This window comes from Moschus berezovskii, chromosome 7 (assembly GCF_049115385.1).
Source record: "Moschus berezovskii isolate FMDL1 chromosome 7, NW_MosBer_1.0, whole genome shotgun sequence".
Taxonomy (NCBI): domain Eukaryota; kingdom Metazoa; phylum Chordata; class Mammalia; order Artiodactyla; family Moschidae; genus Moschus; species Moschus berezovskii.
Window position 1 is genome coordinate 70,045,951 of NC_142466.1, and position 19,516 is coordinate 70,065,466.

At 49.5% G+C, this 19,516-nt stretch overlaps 1 protein-coding gene across 2 annotated transcripts in view; it reads left to right on the forward strand.

The window, feature by feature from the left end:
* Positions 1-1,654: 1,654 nt before the first annotated feature.
* TMOD1 (tropomodulin 1) overlaps positions 1,655-19,516 on the forward strand; it is a 93,807-nt gene continuing 75,945 nt past the window's right edge. For both annotated transcript variants that reach the window (XM_055427105.2, XM_055427103.2), the window contains exon 1: positions 1,655-1,808. The gene's annotated coding sequence lies outside the window, so the exon portion shown is untranslated. The remainder of the gene's footprint in view (positions 1,809-19,516) is intronic.

Consider the following 19,516-nt stretch of genomic DNA (forward strand, 5'->3'; position numbering starts at 1 on the left):
TTTATACAAAGAAAACAAAAACACTAATTTGAAAAAATACATGCACCCCTAGCCAAGATACAGAAGCAACCTAAGTGTCCATCAATAGACGAATGGATAAAGAAGATGTGGTGTGTATATATATATATATATACACAATAGAATATTCAGTTCAGTTACTCAGTCGTGTCCCACTCTTTGCGACCCCGTGAATCACAGCACACCAGGCCTCCCTGTCCATCACCAACTCCCGGAGTTCACTCAAACTCATGTCCATCGAGTTGGTGATGCCATCCAGCATCTCATTGTCCATCATCCCCTTCTCCTCCTGCCCCCAATCCCTCCCAGCATCAGAGTCTTTTCCAGTGAGTCAACACTTTGCATGAGGTGGCCAAAGTATTGGAATTGCAGCTTTAGCATCAGTCCTTCCAATGAACACCCAGGACTGAAAAAGAATGAAATCTTACCATTTGCAACAACGTGAATGGATTTAGAGGGTATTGTACTAATCAAAATAACTGAAACAAATACTTTATCGATTTCACTTATATGTGAAATCTAAAAAAGCAAAACAAATGGACAAATAGAAGACAGGAACAGAGTTATAGACAGAACAAACAGGTGGTTGCCAGAGAGAAGCAGGATAGAGGGAGGAGAGAAATAGAAGAGGGAGATTAAGAAGCACAAGCTTCCAGCTGCAAAATAAATGAGCAAAGTATGAAATGTACAACGTGGGGAATTTAGTAACTATGTAATGTCTTTGGTGACATTATCACTGGTCTTGTGATCAGTTTGAAATGTATAGAAATATCTAGCCACTATGTTGTGCAAAAGGAATTAACATGTTGTTGGTCAATTATACATCAAAAAGAAACTCTAGGAAAAAACATTTTTTGTTTTGGGAGCGGGGTTTGGATGAGCAGTCAAAAGGTACAAATTTCCAGTTGTAAGATAAGTAAGTACTAAGGATAAAATGTACAGGATAAATATACTTAACACGTGAAAGTTTTTAAGAGTAAATCCTGATTTCTGATTACGAGAAAAATTTTTTTCTTTTATATCTATGTGAGATGATGGATGTTCACTAAAATTGTGATAATAAATGTATTATGTTTATAAATCAAACCATTATGCTGTACACCTTAAACACAGTGCTGTAGGAAGAAAGAACAGGTGGAGCTTTTTTGGGTGGTTGTGGTTATTTTAACCATGTACCTCTGTTGGAACTACGTGTTCACAAATTGTTCGTGACTAAAGCTTGGGCTCAAACAAGGCTCAGCTGGGTTGCTGATGAGACGGGATGGGTCGTTGCTTCAATTAAAGCAGGTAAAGGTGTAGCAACCGCTTGGCTGGCTTTGCTCCACCCGAGGACCTACCGATTCTTACGTCTTAGACCCAGCAGGAATGAAATCCGCCCACCTTTTTCTAGACAACTACCTGGTACAAGTGGGGAAACCGAAACGAAGACAGGAGGCTACGTGCACCCACTTGGCCAAGAAGCCCATCTTCCAGGCGGCTGGAGCCCTTGCTCCGCGCTTCCCCAGCGGACGTCCCTACCCGGCGGGGGACTGTGCGCTGCGCCCCGGCGCCCCCGAGTGGAGGGAGAGGTAAGGAGGGAGAGTCGGGCGGGTGGGGCGGGGCGCGGTGACAACGCAGAGCCGGGCCCGCCCCTGGCTCCTACCCCGGAGCCCACAGCGCCCGCCCGCTCGCGGCCGCCCGGGAGCTCGTCCAGCCCCGCGCTCCGCTCGCCCGCGCCTGTCCGCCGGCCGCCTGCGCTCGCCCAACCGCCGTCCGCGCCCGTCCGCCGGCCCCCGCGGCTCCACGGCTCGGTAAGCGTCCTACTGGCCAGGGGTCCCCCTCGTGCTCGCGGGGTTCCCTGCCCCCGCGCCGGGGCCCCAGCCATATCTGGGCAAAATATTCAGCTGTCGCCGCCGCAGCCGCCAAGAGGGACTGAGCGTGGCTCCCTCTATAAATAGCCGCCGCCTGGGGTTGCCTCCGGGGCTGGGGAGCTGGGTGTCTGGGTCCGGAGCTAGGCGCTCGCGTCCCCACCACTCGGCGCGCGTGGCCCCGGCCAGGGCGCCCTTCTCTCTGGACCCTGGCACCGTATCTGTAAATGGGAGAAGGACCTGGGAGCTCCAGAGGACTGGGGTCATGGCGGGGCCAGCGTCCCCGCCGCGCGCTCGATTCCACCGCGGCGAGGCCAGGCGCCCCGGGCGCCCAGCGGGTACAGGTGCAGCCGAGCCGGCACTCGGGCGCAGCCTGGGTCCGGCTGCCGAGGCTGTGCAGGTGGGAGTGGGGCGCCTACGCGCTCAGGTGGACTTGATACTTGGGCTTGCGCTGCTCCTGGTTGCGGCAGGAAAAGTTTCCCAGTTTGGAAAAGACAAGGTTTAAAGCCCCACGGAACTCGCCTTTCGCTTGGAGGCGGAGAGAAGAGGGGGAGAGCCTGAAGGCAAAAGTCCCCCCGCCCCCGCCCCGCGTATCATCAACCCACTGGGTGGACTTGATAAGCCTCCTCCCTCTCTGGGCCTCGATTTCCCTATTTGTGGGGGCAGGGTTTGGTTCCGCGCTGGAGCTGGTGGCTGGGCCGAAAGCAGTAGGGCGCGCTCTTGACCGCCGGCTCTCCCCCAACGTGTTCACCAGCTCCAGGCCTGGGACGGGGCACAGACACACACATCCGGAGGGGCTGCGGAGACTGGCGACTTTGCCGGTCCCTCTGACTCGGATCTTATACTAGACCTAGTAGGACCCTCGGAAAGCCTGGGCCATATACTGCCAGGAATCAAGCTCCATGGTAATTATGGACATCTCTGCTGGGTGGCAGCCATCACCTTCGCAGAGAAGCTTGTGAGTCAAACAGCTTTAGACCCAGTGAACTGGCCAGGGCTAGAGGCTCCAGTACGGCTGCTGTCTGCCCTCTGTTTTCACATCTGTATGATGCTTATGATGCTGCCTCGGAGCCCTGCACACACCTCCTCCCTCTCCCCATCTCTTCTGGCCTTGACCTTGGCTCTCTCAGACCCTTGGAAATGACCTGGCCTAAGCTTTTCCCTGTACGAATCACAAAACCAGACCCTAACCCAGGTTCTAGGCACTCCGCGGGGGCACCCGGAAACTTCCCATTTTTCCCCCAGTGGTGACAACCATTTTGTTCCTGGGGAAGAGACACAGAGCCCCCTGCTCAAGGTCACACACTACTGGGCGTGCCAGACAGTCTCCACCAGCCTTTCTCACTCTTACGCTTGCTGCTCAGGCAGGTCTTGGGGATCCGGGAGCACCCCACCAACGCTCCCCCCTTCTTTGGTCTGCTATCGTCTAGGACTTTCTCTTACTCAGACAACAGCACCCTCATCCGGAAGCTTTGTTTTTGTTTCTCCTTTACTTTGGATCATTTTTTTTCCCCTAAAGCCATCTTCAAGCCTCATAGATAGAATGAAGAAGAAATGGAGACAAATAGTAAGGTTCTCCTCAATTGCAGCGGCACATCAAGTAGGCAGAGTGAGGGCAAAGAGTGCTGTCACTCTGATGTGTTAATTCTGTTTAATGAACCAGCCTTACAGATCCACCATTTAGAAGATGTTGACTCCTGAGTTTAAGTGGAAAGCCTGTGTTGTCTAAAAATAGCCTCTGCCCCACCTTATCAGGGTCTCACACTTTCTCCCTCCTCTGGGGTTGGGCTGCTTCCTGCTGCTCAGCAAAAAGCACAACTAGGAGTAGGTAGTGGCAGCTGTGAGTAACAGGCCGACCTGGATGTTAGGACCCCCTGCCTGCCACTGACTTGGAGTGTCCTTGAGAAAGTGGGCGTGATGTCTCCACTGGATTCAGAGTTTCCCTTGGAAGATTTTATATCGTGAGAAAAGTGAAGTGCCAGGTATAAAATTCAGGGGAACCCACCCTGTGAAGAGGAAGGAAAGAGCAAGGAGAAACTGGCTCCCAAGAGCCAAGGGAGGAGAGAGATTGGCAGTGCCAGTTGGTGCAGAGAGACCGAGAGGATGAGGGCTGGGAAAGGGCCACCGTGATTGGCAGGCATCGTGGCTGACTTTGGCCAGGGCATTGCAGAGGGTTCAAAAACAGGATCTGCCACTGCTTTACTGAAGCCAGTGGCCCAACCTGTCTGAGCCCATTTCCTCCTCCATACAATGGGGATAATAAGAGCACCCATTTCACATGGGTTTCTGTGGGGATTGGTGTCGGGGGATGATTCAGGGAAAGTCCCTGGTCCCTTGGTACCTGCGATGCTGTTAACGCTGGCGAGAGGAGAAAGAAGCTAATGGGAGCTGAGGATGTGGAGACAGAGCCCACAGATCTTCTAAAAGCTCGGAGGAGAATGCAGGGAGAGAGAAGGTAGTAGGAGCTGACAGGAGAGGCAGGGGTTTCCAGGCTGAGGAGTGTGAGAAGAGGCTGAGCCAGACCACAAACCCCAGAGAGGGGAAGAGGAAGAGGAGTGCATCTGAGGGACTGTGCATGGGAGGCTGAGGGCCTTCCTTTACCACCTGCTGAATGTCACAGGCTCTCAAACATCGCATTCCTCTAGATTCAGGCTGAGCGAAGAAAGGGTAAAATGAAGCCAGTCCTGGCTCAGAACCTGGTGTCCCCTTGGGAGACTTTAGTATCTGTGAAGAGGGGTAGTGATGGGCCACGAAGGGTCGTTTGATGCTGCCAGAGGCCTTGTGACCTTGGCTGGCTTATTTCTGAAATGACATCATCTATTGATGACTCCTGCTGAGCCCAGGCATAATGGCCTTTTCCAGGCAATGTTTTGATTTTTCGGTCATACTAATGGGCCAGCCAGGCTGCCAACATTTCTAAAGAGGCCATCTCACTTTTCGATTAAAGCCGGAACACCAAGTGATCAATTATTTGGCCACTAGGCGCTATTACCAGTTTAAAGCCACAAACATGAATCACGTGGCAGGATTGGGGGACCATTTCCTGTTTCTTGTTCTGTTGTGTAAAATCCTCCTTTGATTAATCACGATAAGACCAGACTCTCTGTTTTTAACAATAGGAAAGAGTGAGCTCATTGAAGTCAACCTAGGACAGCCTGGGAGTTTTTCTTCAATGTTAGGATGTGCTGGATCCAGATCATTTCTCATCTGATAAACTAAACAAGCTCAAGCATTTCTTTTGTTTCTCCTTTTCTTACATCCTTTTGTTTTCTCTTGGAGAAAAACAGATCTGCCTCTGTCTCTGTTCTTAGGGCCCCAGCCCCGGCCCCCACTCACTCTGGGGCTTCTAGAGAGGTCCATTTCTGGGAGATGCTTCTAGTGGGTGATGAGCGGAAGGGTCTTGAGCCTCACTCCGCCTCCCTCCTGGACTCATCTCTGCCGTCTCTTGAATCTTAGTGCCACTCTCAACCCTGTTCCTTTTCACCCCATACCCTCCTACTGTCCTGTTCACTCCCAGGGCTCCTACCTCCCACTCGACACTCAAACTCCCAAATTCACGTGCCCAGCCTGGACCATTCTTCTCAGCTCTAGGCATCTATGGCTCCAGCTTATTGGACAAAGCCAGAGGGTGTCCCAAATGCACTGGACACCGAACAGGCCTGACTCAGGCTCAGCACCCAGTCTTCTTCCTGTGTTACCACCCCTTGGTTAACAGTAACGTCATTCACCCAGGCTCTGAGCCAGAAACCTCCCTACCTTTCACCACCCCATTCATTTGGTCAACAGTCCTGTCCGTCTACCTTACTTAGTATCTGTTCTTTTCATGTCTGTCTCCAAAGTCACTACCCGAGTCGAATACTTTGCCATCTCTCCCCTGAGCTAACGTCAGAGCCTCTTAAGAGTCTTTCTGCCCCAGTGTTTTCTTCTCATGCTGTTGTGAAAAGATCTTTGTATTAATAAAGCGTAGCTTAGACAGTGTTATTCCTCTCTATTCAGGGACTCCCCGCTTCTTGCCAGATTCCTTGGCATTGATCACCAGGACCATCAAAGATCTGACCCCAAGCTACTTCTCCAAAGCCCTCTCTTGACACTTCTCCCAGTTCTCTGTACCTTCATGGTGCAAACATCTGTGACTTGATGCCTTGCTGCTTTTGCCCCTGCTGTCTCTTCTGTATGGAATGCTGTCCTCTTCCTTATCTGTATGGCAAACTTGGGCTGTTCATTCGCTAAGTCGCTTCTGACTCTTTGCCATCCCATGAACTCCCTAGGTTTCCCTGTTCTTCACCATCTCCCAGAGTTTGCTCAAACTCATGTCCATTGAGTCGGTGATGCCATCCAGCCATTTCACCCTCGGTCGCCCCCTTCTCCTCTTGCCCACAATCTTTCCCAGCAAACTTGTAATCCTCCATTAAAGCAGAGCTCCTCATTGCTTCACCTGTGCTCCCACAGCCCCAGCTATGGTGAGTTCTAAGTGTAATCAGCTACTTGCATCCTTATCTCTGACCAGACTGATAGGTCCTTGAAGGCAAGAGTTTATGGCTCATTTATTTCTGCTTCCCCAGTGTTGAACTCAGAGCTCAACCCTGGGCAGAGTGTGAGTGTTTTATGTTTTAATTGATGACAGATCACTGAATGAATGAATATGTAAAAGAATAAGCAAATGTAAAGTAATTAGCCTCCAATTTAAATAAATAAAAATTCTCTGCAGCTAGCTTGGGAAAAAAAAATAAGGATAAGCAAATGAAAGCCCTGTGTAACCATGACGATTACACAGCTATGTGTTTTCCCATCCCACCACCGTGTCGGCTCCCTGAGGGCAGAAACCACACCTGTTCTGCTCCCCACCAACCCTGCAATCTCTTTCAGCCTTCTCACAATAAATGGAATGAACCCACGATCTCACTGGAAACTCACAGTTACCCTGTAAAGGGAGGAAGGGCTGGTATAATAACCCCTTTTTGTAGATAGCCCAGTGAACCCCAATAGGAATCATTCCAGGTCATCCAGTTCAGGTGTGCTCTCCCTGGAGAAAAACCCAAGTGCTCTCCAGGGTTTAGTAAACTTGAGAAATTGGAGTCCTTGTGTTCTGCACTAGTGCGTCTCTAGCATTAGAATCTCTTAGGATGTTGTTAATGCAGATCCTGCCTCAGTAGGCCCAGGAGGGGGCCTGGAACTCTGAGTTTCTAATAAGCTTCTTAAATAATAAGCTTAATGATTTATAATAAGGGCTAACGCACATCTCATAATGTGAGGGTCATCCTGCATACTCTGACCACCAAACCTTGGGCACCAAGGTGCCCATGACTTCTCTCAGTTTTCTCTTGGTGATTGCATTTTTTTGTTGTTCGGTTGCTAAGTTGCAACCGACTCTTTGCAACCCCATGGACTGCAGCATGCCAGACCTCCCTGTCTTTCACAATCTTCCAGAGTTTGTTCAAACTCTTGTCCATTGATTCGGTGATACTATTCAACCATCTCATTTCTCTGATGCCCTCTTCTCCTCCTGCCCTCAATCTTTCTCAGCATCAGGGTCTTTTCCAATGAGTCAGCCCTTTGCATCCGGTGGCTAAAGTATTGGTGCATCAGTCCTTCCAATGAATATTCGGGACTGATTTCCTTTAGGATTGACTGGTTTGACCTCCTTGCTGTCCAAGGGACTCTCAAGCATCTTCTCCAACACGGCAATTCAAAGGCATCAATTCTTGGGTCAAAGGCATCAGCTTTCTGTATGGTCCAACTTGATGGGCCATTGCATTAAGATAGTGCTTTTATTAAAATCTACAAATGAATTAATTTAAGCCTTGACTCCGAATCAAAAATCCAGGGCTTTTTCTGTTTTGTTTGGTTGGTTGGTTTTGTTTTTGTCACATAGAGGGTGTGAGGGGCATGACAAGGCCAAGGCGTGTGGTGTGCTGTGGGGCATGTGGGAAACCCGGGTAATTAGATGTGCACGGGGCAGAGACTAGCATGGGGGCAGGGGATTGGGGAAGGGCCTTGCGGCCAGGTGCTGGGGCACATGGTGGGGTCACATGTCCTGAGCACACTGGCAACGAGAAAGCCCCAGGAATGGCAGGCTGCTGAAATGGTCAGGCTTGCAGCTGTGGGTTGTTTCCACCTTCTACCTTCCTGCCTTCTCTTTTCCTCTTCAGAGAAATTTAGGTCCAGAAGTGGCTTTTATGTCAAGCTGCCTCGTTCCTGGTCAGCCTAGAATCCCTCCTGAGTGCCAGAACTCCAGGCTCCTGTGTCTGATTGGGTTTTTTCGGTGCGCATCACTTATACACTTGCTATCTATGAACCCAGGGTGAGCACCTGGCCCGTGCAGGGGTGGGAACCCAACTCCTGCCTCAGAACCATTGAAAGACAAGAAAGAAGGGAGCGCAGAAGGCGGACTTCCTCCTTGCAAATCCAGGAAGACTTAAAAAGTCAGACTGAATGGTAGTATTGAGCACATTTGTTTATGGTTTTTCTATTCCATTTCACTTACACCATTAAAAGGCTATGAGATTGCTTAAAATAAACCCACACCAGTCACATAATTGGTAAAAATGGAAGAGAGGAGGGAGAGGTGGCAGAAAACTTGAAAATTAGGATCATGAAACTCTGAGAATCTGGTGGGAGTCATGGACCCTTGTTCCAGAAAAATGAATATACCCATGCTCACAACAGTTTGCATGTCATTTCTGTCAATGCATGGGTCACTCTGAAGGCCTTTCAAAATGCACAACACAGAATAAGGAGAGGAGTTATTTCATGTCCTAGCTGAAGATGGACATTCCAATCAGCTCTGAGATAAATCATGATGGCCAAAGGGGAAAGGGAGAAGAGATGAATTAGAGGCCACGTCATGTCTGGTTGAAAAACACCAGTCCTTCAGGAGAAAGAAATGTTTTCTTAGCCCTGGTTCTCAGAGTCTTGGAGGTAGTTTTGCATAGTGGTTATAAACATACCTTCCTGGATTCAAATCTAAGTTCTGTCAGTTACTGGCCGTGTAAACTCGGGTAACAACCCCGTGTGCCTCAGTTTCCCTATCTATAATGTAGGGTTACTGTGGGGATCTCCGTTCACACATGTATGAAGTGGGGTTGTTGTGGGAACTCACTTATTATAGGCAAAATACTTAAGCCAGTATCTGGAACATTATTCATATCAGAAAAGTGTGTGCTATTATGAGAAGGCGGTGTGGAGCATCGGCGATGAGTACAGGTTGCCTGTCTGGATTCAAGTCCCGGCTCTGATACTTATGAACCTTGTTACCTAGGCCACTATAGTAGGTTAAATAGTGTCCCCTGAAAAGTCATGTCCACCCAGAACCTCAGAAGGTGAGGTTTTCTTCGGAAATAGAGCCTCTGCATATGTAATGAGTTACGATGAGGTCTTGCTGGGTTGGGGAGGGCCCTAAATGCAATCACTGGGGTCTTTATGAGACATAGAGTGGACTGACCCAGGGAAGAAGGCGGTGTGACCATGGAGGCAGAAACTGGAGGGATGCAGGTACAAGCTAGGGAATGCCCAAGGTTGCTGGTAGTCACCGGACGCTAGAGAAGCATGGAGCAGAGTCTCCCTGGGACCCTCCAGAGGGAGCCAACCCTGCCCATGTCTCAATTTCCAATTTCTGGCCTTCTGAACTGCAGCAGGGTGAATTTTTGGAGTTCAAAATCATCCAGTTTGCGGTAATTTGTTATGGCAGCCCCAGGAAACTGCTGCAGTCAAATTACTGCTTTTCCATTTCTTCAACTAAAATGGGAGTTAAAAAGTACCTACTTCACAGACTTATTAGGACTGCATGAGATAATCCACATAAAGGGTTTGGCACTGTGCCAAGCTTGCGGTACATATAGAATAATGCTTGTAATTAGAAGGTACCTTGACATAACAGGCAATGGTAGCCTCAAGGATGGTGTTGCTGCTGCGAAGTCGCTTCAGTCGTGTCCGACTCTATGTGACCCCATAGACGGCAGCCCACCAGGCTCCCCCGTCCCTGGGATTCTCTAGGCAAGAACACTGGAGTGGGTTGCCATTTCCTTCTCCAATGCGTGAAAGTGAAAAGTGAAAGTGAGGTCGCTCAGTCGTGTCCGACTTAGTGACCCCATGGACTGCAGCCTACCAGGCTCCTCCATCCATGGGATTTTCTAGGCAAGAGTACTGGAGTGGCTTGCCATTGCCTTCTCCGTCAAGGATGGTGTTAGTAGCATCCTATTGTACATCTGCACTATAATTCATTTGCCCTATTGATGAATTTTTATGTGGTTTCCAATTTGGGGATAATATAGATAATAACCAGATTCTCTGGTTTTCTGGTTATTCTGTGGCTCAGATGGTGAAGAATTGGCCAGAAATACAGGAGACCCAGGTTCACTCTTTGGGTCAGGAAGATCCTCTGGAGAAGTGAAAGGCAACCCACTCCAGTATTCTTTCCTGGAAAATACCCAGGGACAGAGAAGCCTGGCAAGCTATAGTCCATGAGGTCGCAAAGAGTCAGACACAACTGAGTGTCTGAAACTTTCACTTTCAGATAATAACCAGATAATTTGAATGTATATCTTTGTACAATTCAGTGATTAAACTAGCAGAATAAATTCCTAGCAGTGGACTTGCTGTGTTAAAACATGTGTGCATTTGGGTGGATGTGGCTTAATCCGTCCTGAGAGACAGTGCACCAAAGCATCCTTCTAATCTGTGTGAGAATGTTGATCTCCACATCTTGTGAACACCAGGGATTCTCATAAATCTAACTCATACTTTAGATATAACTCAAATGGTCCCAAATTATGAAGTCTTCCTTATTTGTCTTACTTTCAACCAGAATGTATGTCTTCCTTTCCTGTTTCCCTTGGAGTCATTTATGCATCAGTGTGTCCATCCCTCCCTTTCTCCAATCTTCCCTTTCTCTTTCCTCCCCTCTCTCCATTCTTTCCTCCATCCATCCACCCATCACCCAACATTCAAGGCACTTCTTATCTTTGTTGATCTGATAGAGGAGAACTGATGTCTCATTTCTTGATTTACTTTTATTATGGGTGGATTTCATTCTCTGCTCATAGGTTTATTAGCCATTTGTATTTCTTTTTATGTGAATTGCCTGTTTTTTTCCTCTTCCCATATTTTTGCTGGGCTCTTCTTTTTTTTCAATTTAGGAACTCTTGTCTCTTAAAAAAGGTTAGCCCTTATTCAATGTACAACAAATATTTCCCCCCACAGCTTGCCTTTTGGCATTGCGCATGCTACTTTTTCATCTTGACTTTTTAGAAGATACAAAAATGTGCTTCATAAAGCTGTACCTATAAAGCTGTAAGGCAAGGTGACAAAGTCCACAGGTGTGAACTGGAGAGTGAGAATAGGAGTGAGTTCGCAAGCTTTTCTACAAGCCAACTTTTAATTCCACCAAGGCTTTTGTTTTATGGCTGTCAGTGCCAGTAATAATGCCAGGCATTCACTCATTCACTTTCTCAACAAACCTGATTTCAGCCCCTGAGAGAGGCAGGACTCTATGATGGACCATGGGAGACAAGGATGTTTCTTCAAGTAGCTTTCAGTCTTGAGGTAGAGGAGGTACAATAACACGATGCTTCTGATGACAGAACTCTGATGGCCCCTTCCCTTGGTGTTAACTATTTAGCTTGCTAGTACCTTTGCAGCTGGTGTGGAGAAAGACGTCATGGGTTAGGGTTAGGGCAAGAGGCTGGTGAGAGATTATGGTGGCCTGAGTCAGGGCAGTTTCAGAGAGGTAGAAGAAGGAACTATAGTGTGGAGTATGGCAGGATTTGCAGGGCAGGTGGACCGGCCAGCTGGGACAGGGCAGTGGGTTCAGCATCTTTTCCTGAAACACTGTTGCTTACAATGATTCATGTGGTGACTCAGACACAGCGATGACCTCAGGAGGTGCAGAATGAAAACACACACTGGTGCACACACACATACACTCACTTTTCTAATTTAAACCTGTTGACCACTTTGAAGTTTGGACCTTGGAGGCTCCATGTGAACTGGGATCTGGCTCATAGCCACTGCAGAGAGTGATGGAGTCAAATGCTGTGTTTTGTTGCCCTGCTTTTTTCAGAAGGCCCCTTGTGAGTAAGAGAATGAGATCAGCCAGAGAGAATAAGGCAAACAAACCAGAAAACAAGTCTTTAAAAGAGAACTGATCATCTCTGAGTTTCCATGTTCTCTACTCAGTGGCCCCAAACATATCTTTCATAATAGAACCAGGTCTTGAGGGGCCTTATAATCTCATCTTGTCAATTCCCCAAACCCGCCATCAGTCAAGACGTCAGCCCTCCCTGGAAAACCTCATTTAGGGCTCTAGGCTCTCTGCTCATATGCCTAGCATAACAAGTACTCACCACCTCCTGAATCAGCCCAGCTCCTCCTCAGACATTTTTTATTTTTAGACAGTTTCTTGTGCTGATCAAAAATCCACGCCCTGGTCACCTCGGTTTTAAATCTGTGTCTTCTGCACGCTGAGATCCATAGACCACTTTTGTTCCTTCCTCCCCAGGTCAGTCCATTAGAAGTTTGCTGAGTGTGACCATGTTCCCTCTGTCCTTCAGCTATTCTTCATATGACACCCTGCCCCTCTTCTCTGGACTTAGCTGGAAATACTCAAGAGAAAAGGCCCACTTCACAGGAGTGGTCACCCATGTGGCCAAGAATCACATGAAATATGCTCAGCTGACATCCTTAGCCATCAGGGAAATGTACAATGAGACACAATCACCCACCACTGTGATGACTAAAATGGAAGTTTACTGACAATACCAAGAGTTGACTAGGATGTGGAACAACTGGGTTGCTCAAACACTGCTGGTGGGAATGTAAAATTATACAATTACTTTGGGAAACTGTTTGATAGTATCTTCTGAAACTAAGCATATGCCTACTCTGAGATCCAGAAATTCTACTCCAGGTACATACTCAGAAATAAGTGACTATTTCTACCAAAAGACATTCACAGCACTACTTACAATTACCAAATACTGGAAATAACTTAAATGTCCATTGACAGTAGAGTAAATAAATTATATGATTCAGGTAATGGAATGCTACACATCAGTGAAAAAGACTGACACTCTAACACACAGCATGAATGAATCTCACAGATATAATGTTGAGTGAAAGGAGCCAGACATAAGAACATAACCAATATATGTGTCCATTTATATGATGTTCAAAAATAGTCAAAGCCAGTTTATTAGATGGTGTTAAAAGTTCAAATGCTAGTTACCTTTGAGGGTGATGAACTGGGATGGGGATGAGAAAGCCTTCTGTTGGGCTAGAAATGATCTGTATCTTCATCTGAGTGGTGTTGGCATGGGTGTATGCATATGGGAATGTTCAGCAAGCTGTGCTCCTAAGACCTGCCCACTTGACTGTATATAGGCTTGCTTGCTTGCTTGCTTGCTTGCTAAGTCACTTCAGTCGTGTCCGACTCTGTGTGACCCCAAAGACAGAAGCCCACCAGGCTCCCCCGTCCCCGGGATTCTCCAGGCAAGAACACTGGAGTGGGTTGCCATTTCCTTCTCCAATGCATGAAAGTGAAAAGTGAAAGTGAAGTCGCTCAGTCGTGTCCGACCCTCAGCGACCCCATGGACTGCAGCCTTCCAGGCTCCTCCGTCCATAGGATTATCCAGGCAAGAGTACTGGAGTGGGGTGCCATTGCCTTCTCCGGTATATAGGCAATGCCTTATTAAAAAAGAAGAAAAAAATCGCACACCCCCAGTGCAAGAGTTGGGGCCCAGAGCTGAGCTCCAGCCTGAAGCTGAGCAAGACCATCATGCGCTTACTTTGTCCACCATAACTTTATTAATGCAACTGAGGTCACACCGTGGCTCTGGGGTCCCACATTGATTTATGTTGAATGGACAGTCTCTGGAGAACCGCAAAACCTTCCTCATGGTTGCCCAGCCATGACCATCCTTCTAACACTTGTTGGGTAGGCTTATTGGGCTGTAGCTCTGTGGGACTGAGAAAGAAGAAAGAAATCAGTTTGTGCCCTCACCATACAAATGGATCCATGAAGCTCAGAGGCACTGAGTGACATGCCCAAGTCTGCCCAGCCAGGTAGAGGCAGGGCAAGGATTTCAGCCCAGGACTGTGTGACCCCTAGTCCATACTTTCACCTATCATCAGCTCAGCCTCCCCCTGAGGGTGGTGGGTGAAGAGAGGATGTATGTGACACCACTTCAGGAATTTCTATGTGGGTCTTATCCTCCCAACTTAATTGTAAGCTTCCTGAGGATCGGGACTCTCCTATTAACTTCTGTCTCTCCCAAGAAGGCCCTCTATGCCCTGCACAAAGTGGGTGCTCAGTAAACAGTGAATTAGGTTGTGGAAACAGATCCAGAGAGGTATAGCAACTTGCTTGAGGCCACACAGCAAGCCCTCAGCCACAGTCAGGACTGGTAGTCAAGTCCCCTGACTCCTATCCCAATGTCCCTCTGCCACTGTGCAATGTCTCTAACTTCCTGTAGACTCCAGGGACTGGAGATTCCAATGGGTTGGAAGATACTAGGGAAGGAAAGGACCCTCCTAGGTGAGCCAAGACTGAGTCTAGCCCCGGGGCCTTGAGGGAGGGAGGTGTCCTGGGAAGAGGGCTGGGAACGGGTTGCAGTTTGTACAGCTGTATGGACCCCTGCTCTCAGAAGTACCCTGTGAGTCATTTTCTTGAAATTCTTTGTTTTACTTTTGGATGTATATTTTTAAGTGAAGCCCTGTGGACAATGGAGCACACACCGGGGCTTTGAGTCTGAGCTTACATGAGGTCCCGTCTCCTGCTGCCTATCTGCTTCCTGGGGATGGGTTCTTAGACTCCAGCTGCCTGGCCTCCTGACACCCCCAAATCCAAACAGCCTCCCCCTCCCGACCCCCACCCAGCTGCTACCGGGGCTCTTGCCCCCAGTGCATTCAGCTGGCAGCTCGGCAAGACAGCCTTCTCATCATCCCTGGGTCCAGGCAGTTAGTGTCCTGGTGCAAAAGTTGGGGTACCATGGGGATCACCCATCTCTGGGTATTGGACAGTGGCCCCACTGGAAAGGGAGATACCTGGCCCGACTGGTGGGTGCCCTACCAGGGCAGAGCATGTGTGTCCCACCTGGGACAGGGGAGGGAAGCTGGCAGCCAGAGGGCTTGGCCTGCATGCACTGAGTCACAGCACCCAGGCACCTGTGTACATCACGATATCCAATCATAAGTGTTAAGGACAGTGTGACAGATCAGGACAGAGACCAGGAGAGAAGGGGAGACTTTATGTCTTGGTACTTTTAATGGCAGTCTTTTCCTGTTTGAACTCAGGACGCCACAGTCCTATTTTGCGCTGGACTCAGTGGATTCTGTAGCCAACCCTGGCTGGGAGAGTCCCTCCTCAGGGTGAGGTGAGCACTCAGGCTCTCATGCAGGAGATTTGGCTCTCTCGGTCTAGCACTCTCCTTCTCCCTGTCTCTCTGGACCCAATCACAGGTGACAACACAGCGAGGCACTCATGTCTTGCCTTGCAAGGGGACATGAAACTGCAGGCATGAGAGTGGTGTGTTAGTTTTGTTGTGTTGGTCTGCAAAGTTAATCTGCACTTTGAAATTGTTTTGCTGTAATTGTTGCCTCATGTTTTATGACGCTGTTCCAAAATGTAGACATTGAGGAAGGCAAGCCCCACCGCAGCCTTCCAATACCCACTTGTCTACCTCTTCCACAGCCTACCCCGCCCCATCCAGTCAAGGGACAGTTGACTTTCTTCCCTTTGCAGTCACTGGCCTGGGCTAGAATTCAGGTGTCCCCCCAGCTCCAGGCGTCTGTATCCCCGAATGACCTGCAATAACGGCGTCTGCAGTCTGAGCTGCGCTCAAGATGCTGGTCAGGTTGGGTGCCACGCCCCGCCCCCAGTCCAGCCTCGGGGCTGGAGGGTGTGGGGGCCAAGGTCTCCTCCACAGGGCATGGAAGCACAGCAGAGAGGCCTCGGCTCTCCAGTACGGAGGTGGAGAGAGGGCGTTCAGGCTGAGGGGACCCAGAATGTCAGGGTGCTCAGGAGGGGTGGTGGATGCAGCTGGAAAGGGAGGGCCTTGTGGGGATTGGAAGCTGGGGCGGCACAGAGCCCACCGGGTCTCCGAGCACCTCAGGCCCCAAGCTGGGGAGTTGGCCCTCCATCTGTCATAATGGGGACGGTTCAAGGCGGCTTCAACTCAGGAGCAGCATCAGAACTGACTTTCACCAGCATTGTTTGGAGGCTGAGGGATATGTGGACAGAAGGTAGGAGAACCGAGGCAGGGAGCCTGCTGTGATAACACAGATCCAAAATAGGCAGTCGCCATGACGAGGGAGAGGAGGGACAGATACGTAGAAGGATAAAGAGATGGGAGCCGGTCACTAAAGGACAGTAGTGCATGATTCCGCTCAGACGAGTCTCTTAGAGTAGTCAGATTGGTAGAGACTGAAAGCAAAATGGTGGCTTCAGAGGCTGGGGGAGGGGGAGGGGGCTTGGGGCTTCAATGGGGACAGAGTTTCCATTGGGGAAGATGAAAAAGTTCTGGAGATGGGTGGTGGTGACGGTTGTACAACAGCATGAATGTATTTAATCCTATAGAACTAAATGTACATTTAAAATGGTTAAATTAATTTTGTGTTGTGCATTTTACCGCAATCAAACGGCAGCAACAACAAAAGCTGCAACATTCAAAAGAATAAATGAGAGAGAGGATTGATAGGTGTGGGGACCTACCAGAGCTGGGGGAGTCGAGGGGAGGGTTTTGGGCTGACCCCCAGGTGTCTGGCCTGGGTGGCTGATGGCAGCAGGGTGAGGAGGTGGTGGTGGTGGCAAGGTAGCCACACTCAGGGCTGGGTTCATGGAGCCAGAGGGGCTCCAGGAGATGCGCCCAGCAGAGCCCGAGCTGGAGAGACCATGGGAAGGTCATCAGCTTATCACTGGACACTGATCCCCCACCTGGGAGATAGCCCCCAGGGAGGGTGTAAGAGGTAAGCAGAGGGCAGTAGCCAGGAGAACAGGCAGGCCAAGAAGAACCTGTCATCAGGGAGCCTGAGAAGGAGTGGGGAGAAAGGAAGCAGGCAGATGGAGACAGTCACGTACTTGTTAGGCTGCAAGGAGCAGGGACTCAGCCTGAGTGCAGCGAGGCAGCGTGAGGAGGGGCTGGGCCTCATACGGATGGTGGCGGGACGAGGGTCTGATGGTAATCCAGCATGAGCTACAGCCATCCAGACCCAAGGAGCAGGGACAGGGCTCTTCTGGGGACACCGTGTTGCCCATCTCTCAACTCACTATCTAGATTCTCCCTCAGAGCCTCCAGAAGGAACCAACCCCACCACACCTAGATTCTGGACTTCTGAGAAACAGTGAATTTCTTCTGTTGAGGCCCCTCCATTTGTTGGAACAGTCTCAGGAACCAGTACAAAATGCCAGGAAATGAAGGGGCTCATTCATCCAACCTTTTTTTTTTTTTAAATCCAAGCCACCGCATAGGTCATTGACTAGCCAGTGGATTGGCTGTCCTTGAACCCATCATCTACTCTGTCCAGTCATCAGGGGAGGCAGGGGGGTCATATGGTGTAAAGCATTGCTGCCCCCAGAAGTGCCCTGGGGAGGAGGGCAGTGGGGAGACTGCTCTCGCGGGAGGGACAGGGGACATCTGAGGCACTCTTGTGTCCCAGACCCAATGGAAGGGAGAGGCACAGGGATCACGGGCTTAAATCCCGTGTAGCCAAAATGTCTTCCCAAACAGAATAAGAGTCAAAAACATAAGAGAGAGGCTGTGAGAAATCAGCTTTGTTTTGTAAACCCACCTCCCTTTCCTGTGGCTGAAATAACAAGATGGTATAACTGGAAAACATTCATTTGAACTTGTGACTCAGCTCTTCCCGACCTCGGGGAAGTGCTGTCTGTAAATCAAGATGCAGCTCCAGCACCTCCTGCCCAAGTGTCCCCTGGGGCAGATGCTGGAGGAGCCATCAGCAGATGTGACTGTGCCCACCTCCTGGGAAGGATCTGTTGGTACTCCAGGGACTGCTTCCAGAGCTTCCATTCCTGAAGCTTCCTGAGGGATGGCCTCAGTGCTCGACCCACTCATTTTTACTGTCCACCCTGCCAACTTTTACTCCCTGGCACAGGTGGTAAATTCTCTTTTTTGCATATTTAGCAGCAGCTTAAGGTTCCTGCCATTGAGAAGCTGGGAGGCCAGACGTGCCATTCATGTAAAAATACACAGGGTTTGGAAGACTAACGTTTTTAAGTGTGTTTTAAATTGGTCGAGCTTAATTGGTCGTGTTTTAATTGGTCTTTTTCTCACCAGCTGTCGCTCAGGAGCCCATCTGTAAGGCAGGCAGCAATATCACCCCTTCCTGCCCATCCCTCCCCTCTTGGGTTCCCAGCCCTCCAAGATCTTTCCACTTTAAAGATGGGGAAGCAGAGGACCCGAGAAGAGAGGGACTTGCCCAAGTTCCCAAGACACTAGATCAAAGCCCAGGTGTACGCGTGCCCAACTAACACCGTCCCCAGGTGCAGGGCTAGGCACCAGGACCATAAGGATAAGACACAGCTCCTTACCTGGGGGCATGGCAGTCTGATGAGAGTGTAGGGGATGCAGGGGGGAAGGTAGCAGCCCCAGCAGTGGCAGTAGCCATGGGAGCCTCATAATAATGTGCGTGATCGGTGCGGTGCCCATGCTAACCATGCCCCATCCCCAGACTTTTGCCCCTTACCTGCTTGCTGCAGGAGCATCATCATAGCACCTATGGGTACTCCAGGGGCTGCCCTGACTCAGAGCTTGAGTACTGTGATCCTCTCACTGTGCAGATGAAGAAACTCAGTCCAGTGGCTATCAACCTTTTATTTTAGTAGGTGAATCCTTTTGTCAGAGCAATCTTCTGTGGAACCCCCAATAAATCAGGCAGTACTGGGGAACCACCCTTGCTTAGCCTCTCCCACTTAACCCCCTTGCAGGGGTCTGGAGAAGCTTCTCGGAACCTGAGGTCTCCCCTGAGCACAGTGTAAACACCAGGGAGGGTGTAAGAGGTAAGCAGAGGGCAGTACCACTCCTGGGGGCTAGGTTACAAGCAGAACTTCCTGGTCCATTTATACTCATTTTGCGGATGAGCAAACAGAGGCCCAGGAGAGGGGAGGGATTTATCGAGGGTCACCCCAGCAAGTTACCACCTCAGCTAGCACTCTGGCCAAAGTCCTGTGAATCTCAGGCTGTGTCCATCTGTGACACCTCTCTTACTAGGAAACAGAGGCTTTTACTAACAGCTGTAAAATACCCTCTCTTCCAAGCCATCATTTAAAGCCAAGCTTTCAGTGGGCTCTTGTTAACACGGTGTTTTCACCTCCCTCCCACCGTGTCTCTCCCTGACCTCCAGTTTTCACACGTCACTGAACACAGGAGAAGAATCTCAGTTTAGAGAAACCACCCCTGGGAGCCAAGTGGATGAGTGTGGCTGGAAGCCGACAGCTTCATAGTTTACCTTAGGGGTTCTCTGTGCCTCTCAGCTTATTTAATGAAATGCCTTGTCACTCTGTTCACAGGACATTTGACATTAGAAAGGGCCTTTTAAATCCTCTGAAATACGATTTTTAAATTCATTGGCACCTCGGAGTGTGTAAGAGGAACAGTAACTTTCCTGTGTGCACTAAGAGACTTCTCCAGGAACTTTACTGA